We start from the raw sequence: 6,857 nt of genomic DNA, 5'->3' as shown, positions 1-6,857 counted from the left end.
CCACTGCCCGACACTCTCACTGTTTTTAATATTCTTTCTTTGTTCTATAGATTTTCTGTTTTGCACTTTTTGTTTTGTTTTGTTTTGTTTTCGAGACAGGGTTTCTCTGTATAGCCCTGGCTATCCTGGAACCCACTCTGTAGACCAGGCTGGCCTAGAACTCAGAAATCCACCTGCCTCTGCTTTCCAAGTGCTGGGATTAAAGGCGTGTGCCACCACCGCCCGGCTTGCGCTTTTTTTTTTTAAGGTTTATTTATTTTTATTTATGTGAGTACACTGTTGCTGTCTTCAGACACACCAGAAGAGGGCATCGGATCCCATTACAGATGGTTGTGAGCCACCATATGGTTGACTGGGAATTGAACTCAGGACCTCTGGAAGAGCAGTCAGTGATCTTAACCACTGAGCCATCTCTCCAGCCCTGTGTTTTGCTTTTTATGTGCTGGGAGGATTTTACTTTTTGGTCTACTCTAGTTGGGGTTCTATAAGCTTCTTATGTGTTTATAGGCATCTCTTTCCTTAGGTTGGGAAAGTTTTCTTCTATGATTTTGTTGAGAATATATATTTTCTGGGTCTTGGAGCTGTGACTCTTCACCTTCTTCTGTTTCTATTATTTTTAAATTAGATCTTTTCATGGTATCCCAGGTTTCCCAGATTTTTATGCCAGGGATATTTTAGCTTTACCATTTTCTTTGGCTGATGTACAAATTTCTTGGATTGTATCTTCTATGCCTGAGATTCTGTCTTCCATCTCCTATGTTCTGTTGGTGATACTTGCTTCTGTTCTTCCTGTTCTTTTCCCTTCCTCAGGAATTCCTCAGTCTGTGTTTTCGTTATTGCTTCTATTTCCTTTTCTGGTCTTGTACAGTTTTATTTATTTCCTTCACCTGATTAATTGTATTTTCCTGTATGTCTTTAAGGGATTTATTTGTTTCCTCTTTAAAGACCTCTGTCTGTTTGATTGTATTTTCCTGTGTTTCTTTAAGGGATGTAAAGCCTCTCTAATCTGTATAAGATTGAATTTAAGGTCATTTTCTTGTGTTTCAGTTGTGCTAGGATATCTAGGACTTGCTGGAGTGGGGTAGCTGTGCTTTGTAGGTTTCCTATTGTCCTGGGTTTTGTTGATTGTGTTCTTTCGAGGGCCTTTAGCCATTTTGATGGTTTGGTTCCCTGGATGCTCCTGTTGTAGTAGGTATTGGGAGGGAGGTGAACCTTGAAGGTCCTGGTGTGGCAGGCTTCTGATGGATATCCTTGGGCTGTATGGTTCAGGAGTCTGATGAAGGTGGGCGGAGAGGTGGCAAAGGAATGGATGTCCCCCTGTGATGTCAGGCTGCTCAGGGCTGTTTAGCTTGGCTGCCCTGCTCAGCCTGCAGGGAAGATGGGTGGGGGAAAGGAAGCTTACCAATATGGTTCAGGAGTCTGATGGAGGTTCAGGAGAGGGGGTCCTCTGGGATGGCAGGCTGCTCACAGCCGCTTGGCTTGGCCCAGAGGGCTCAGCCAGCAGGCCTGTTCCTTTACTTTTTAACCACCTACAGATGGGATCAAATCTAGGGCTCCATGAACGCTCTACCATAAACAACATCCTCTTCTTCTCCTTATCGCTTGCGGTTCTTGGAGACAGTTTCTCACCATGTAGTCCAGGCTGACCTGGAACTCTGGATCTTCCTGCCTTAGCCTTCTGGATGTTAGCGTAAAAGGTCTGAGTTAACTCGCCTAGCAGTTTCATTACCTAATGTTGCTTTCTCATAGTAAGACATTTAGCATAGTGAGCCAGCATGGTGGTGTGTATCTTTAATTCCAGCACTGGGGAGGCTGAGACATGGTTGCCACTGAATGAAAAAAGAAATAAAAGGAAGACATGACTGCTCCTCAGGGCTTGAGGTTTTTATTATAAATATAAAGAAATAGAGATGCAGAGACAGAAACAGAGATCTGGGAGAGTCCAGAATGAGCATGGTCAGACTGGGCCAGACCCTGTGAAAGAGGGGGAGGGAGAGCAAGAGAGCACGAGAGTGAGCGGAGCCACTGACAGAGAGGGCGGCCTAAGCCTAGGGACTGGCCAAGAAGTAACTGGCAGAAGGAGACACCTAGTCAAAATTACTGGATTATATAGGGAAGAGCCATTAGGGAAAGGGCTTCTGGGTAAGGGGTGGAGTATGTCAGGCTGGCGGACCCTGCAACAGGTAGGGCTTGAGGGAGTCTAGAGGCCAGAGTCTACTTTGATATGTCAATAAGCTGTTTGTTCCAGGTTTGAGACCTAACAGCCACCAGCTGGAGGCCAGCCAGGACTTCATAGGAAGACTTGGCTAAAAAGCCCAAGCCCTCTGTCTTAGGGCTTTTATTGCTGGGATGAAATACCTACCATGACCAATAGCAACCTGGGGAGGGAAGGGTTAACTTTCCTTACACCTCATATCATTGTTCATAGTAGAAGGCATTAAAGCAAGAACTCAACCGGCAGGAACCTGGAGGCAGGAGCTGAGTCAGAGGCCATGGAGGAGCTGCTTCCTGGCTTGCACCTGATGGTCTGCTCAGCTGGCTTTCTTATAGAACCTGAGTCTATCAACTCATGGTGGCCCCGCCCACAGTGGGCTGGGCCTCCCCACATCAATCACTCACTAAGAACAATGTCCTGTAGGCTTGCCTACAGCCTGGAGTTATGGAGACACTTTTTCAGTTGGGGTGCCTCCTCTCAGATGATTGTAGTTTGTGTCAAGTTAAGTAAAACTAGCCAGCGCACCCTATTCTTTGTAAAAAGCCAGTTAGTACAATTGCTAATTGTAACAACACATTGTACTTTTTAAGTTGAAGATACAATTTTAAGTGTCCCTCATTAAAATGTCTGTGTAACCATAGCAATTTGCATATGCCAGGCAAGTGCTCTATCGTGAAGCCACACCCCTAATTCCATAATTTTTATTACAGCAAGATATACATAACATAAAAGCTTACCATTTTAAACCATTTTTGAGTGTGCAATTTATGTTTATAATTACAACACACTACATTTCGAGATTTTTTAAAATGCAGCAATAGTGAATAGGCGAGAACCCCTTCCTTCGTTTCAAATGACATATCTGACTTAACGTCTTTCTTTTTACATGCTGGGGTTGAACCCAAGGCCCTGGACAGGTCAGACAAGTGCACTACCAAGAACTACCTCCTCTGCTGTGAACTGACTATTTAGTAGAGGCTACTTTTAAATACCTGGCTAAGCTTGGCTAGATGGGTTCCTGTGGCATATGGGTGGGCCCATGTTTGAGTGTTTGTTTTTTTGGGTTCCCTTTGGCAGTTGCTTTTATGAGCTAGCTGCTGCTCCTGTCTGCTTTGTTCCCAGCATAGGGCCTGATACAGGGCAAGCACTTAGTAAATATTTTATTTTAGTTTTTATTTTTGTCAAACAAATGAGCAAATTAAAGAACAGAAGGTGAGCTAGCTCTTGGTTACTTTGGGCCTACACAAACGATTCTCTTCTTCTGGGCTTATTTGCAACCATGTGCCATTTCAGCCCACGTTGTGAATTTGCTTGAAAGGTGAAAACCCAGCTACGGCTGACATTATTGGTGTTTTGTAATAAGAGCTGACAGCCTGAGCGTAAGCGGCTCTGTTTCTGAGTTTTGTTCTTGAGAACTGGTGAGCTTATTTAACTGAGAAGACTCTGCCAGAGGCATGTTGGTAGACACTGGCTATTCTTGAGCTAAGTAGGGGTCCCTTGGATTGAACTCAGGCCAATACCAGGCTCCTGTCGCACCCTCCAGCTCAGTGCCTGTGGAATGAGACTGATAAACATTACTAGCTAGCCTTGGATGCTGCTGTGGAGTTTTGTAGGGAAATGGCCCCCACAGGCTCACAGGGAGTGGCACTGTTAAGAGGTATGGGCCTGCTGACATAGGTGTGGCCTTGTTGGAGAAACTGTGTGTGTTTGTGGGGTGCCTTTAAGATATCAGATTCTCAAGTCAGGCCCAATCACTCCATCTTCCTGCTACCTTTGGATCTGGATGTAGAACTCTTCAGCTATTTCTACAACACCGTGTCTGCCTGCATGCTGCCGCGCTTCCCGCCACGATGACAGTGGTGGGAAAATTCAGAAACAGCCGCTTACGCTCAGGCTGTCATCTAAACCTCTGAATTGTAATTTAGATCCAATTGTTTTCCTTTCTACGAGTTGCTGTGGCCATGGTGTCTCTTCATGGCAATAGAGACTAAGAGACTAACTAAGAGAGCTGGGAGGGAAGCAAGTCTATGTTACCCTTCTCCCTAGTCTACTGGGCTGTTTCTTGTTCCTCTAGTGTACTTGCAATATTAGCTGATAAAGTTGAAGGAATAATAATGGCTACCAGTTACCAAGTGCTAGAGACAATGAGCAGAAACCAAACCAGATACACGAAGATAAAATCCCACCTGGTGGTTGGTTCATGTCTGTAATTGCAGTATTTGAGGACCAAGGCAGGAAGACTGAGGTCTGTTAGCTTGTGCCACATAGTAAGACCCTGCCTGGAAAGGGGAGTGGGGAGAGAGAGAGAGAAAGAAAGAAAAAGAAAAAAGAGGAACAGAAAAGAAAATTTATTTTCTCAGTGTCTGGTCTAAAAGAAACTTGGGACAAATGGCTAAGCATGGTGCCTATTAGCATATCAAAGCACATGCTGGCCTCTTGGCCTCCTCAGTTTTGTGGGAGGGGGGCTCTTCTCAGCTCTCCTCACCTTACTCTCTCCCTAAGTGTCTCCAGCTCATGGGCTCCCCCAGCTTCACATTCCCTAATAACTCTGTCATTTGAGCTCGGATCATCTTTTGTCTTCTCATCCGGCCCTGCCGCCCTGCCCCACCACGGCCTGGTCCAGCCTGCTGGCCCTACTCAGTTTACCATCTTCTCTGCTCTCCCTCTTCCAGATAGATGCCTGTGATGGTTTGTATGTGCTTGGACTAGGGAGTGGCACTATTAAGAGGTTTGGTCTTGGTAGAATAGGTTTATCACTGTGGGCGTGGGTTTCAAGACCTTTGTCCTAGCTGCCTGGAAGCCAGTCTACTCCTGTTTGCCTTCAGTCTCAGCTCCTCCTGAACCATGCCTGCCTGACGATGCCATGCTTCTGGTTTGATAATACTGGACTGAACCTCTGAACCTGTATGTAAGCCAGCCCCAGTTAAATGTTGTCCTTATAAGAGTTGCCTTGGTCATGGTGTCTGTTCACAGCAGTGAAACCCTAACTAAGACAGATGCCTCTGGTTGTACTCGCCCTCCTATCTGCAATAAAAACTCTTCTCAACCATTCCTTGGAGTGGTCATGTCCTCAGTTTATACATCTGGTGCCAAAGTCCTCACTTTATACACCCAGAACTGAACTGAACTGAACTGTCCATTTTCATGAGGGCAAACCTTCTATGAGTCTACTAGCACGGTATTGCCAGACCTGGCACAGGACCTGACAGAGAGTGGCAATAAGCATGTATGTGAGAAAGGTATGATACGAGCATCCTACACGGATGTTCAGACATTAGGAAGCTCGCCTGACGCTGTGACTCTTTAATACAGTTGTGACCTCCAACCATAACATTATTCTTGTTGCTTCTGTTATGAATTGTAATATGAATATCTGTTTTCTGATGGTCTTAGGTGACCCCTGTGAAAGGATTGCTTGGCCCCCCACAGATTGAGAAGCACTGATATAATTAATAATGGCAAGCCCTCAGCTCCTCGGCTTTTGCCACACACGTTGTTGGTGGAGCTGAGCACTGATTCATTCATCCTTTCTGATATCCTGATAACTCCCCGGCTAACCACATAGACAACATCATTCAAGCTACCGAAGCTTCTGACTTACAGTGTCCCCGGCCCCAGCAGCCCCGGCAGCCCCAACAGCCCCAGCAGATAAACACACGTCTTTATCTTATCTCATTCTTTCTGGGCTGGTTTGTGAATCAGGATGCCCAGAGTTGGTGGTACTTAATCTATCACAGATGGAAGAGTGAAGCCCAGAAAAAGACCACGATGTGGGGATGGAGTCCGGGTTTCTAGCTTCATTCCTGGGTATTTTCCGCCATAAATGAACAACAGCTTTTGGGAGGGAAGATAGGAATGTGTCCACAGGGAAAGCAAGGGCTTTCCTTCCCCTAAAGTCACAGACTTAATGAACTCAGTCACATCCTTGCCACCAACCTGAATGGCAGTCACAGAACCCTCTGGAGGAACAAGGACATGGGCCATACACTTACCAGGCACACAGGGAGGAGTGCTGGGCAGAGTGTTCTCTCTTTAATGAAGCCACAGGAGAAAGGTGCTGACTATTTCAGAAGATTTCTGGCATTTGCAAACACTGGTCACCAAATAGCTCGGGGCAAATCGATACCAATCAAGTGTGTTTTTTTTTTTTTTTTTTTTAAATTTTTATTTATTTATTATATGTAAGTACACTGTAGCTGTCTTCAGACACCCCACAAGAGGGCATCAGATATCATTACAGATGGTTGTTAGCCACCATGTGGTTGCTGGGATTTGAACTCATGACCTCTGGAAGAGCAGTCAGTGCTCTTAACCACTGAGCCATCTCACCAGCCCCCAATCAAGTGTTTTTTATCCCCACAAATGTCTTTCCCATTCTAGGATTCCCTGGGACTGGCAGAGAGTCAAGGCCAAATGCATATCTGAAGACAAAAGGGAAGGATGACGTATCTGAGTGCTTGTTATAGATGAATGAATGGAAGAGTATAGTTCTGCCATAGCTGTGAAATTCACATGGAAACTGGGTAGTGTTAATCCCACAGATTCAAGGAGAAAGACCACAGACCCAAATCATCATAGCCAAAATAATTAAAACAAGCTTCTCTCTAAAGGTGGGATTCAAGAGATCAGCCCTGGACATGGG

This window comes from Grammomys surdaster, unplaced genomic scaffold (assembly GCF_004785775.1).
Source record: "Grammomys surdaster isolate TR1022 unplaced genomic scaffold, NIH_TR_1.0 275, whole genome shotgun sequence".
Classification (NCBI taxonomy): Eukaryota; Metazoa; Chordata; class Mammalia; order Rodentia; family Muridae; genus Grammomys; species Grammomys surdaster.
The sequence above is the reverse complement of the archived record's forward strand: the minus strand, read 5'-3'. Positions refer to the sequence as shown.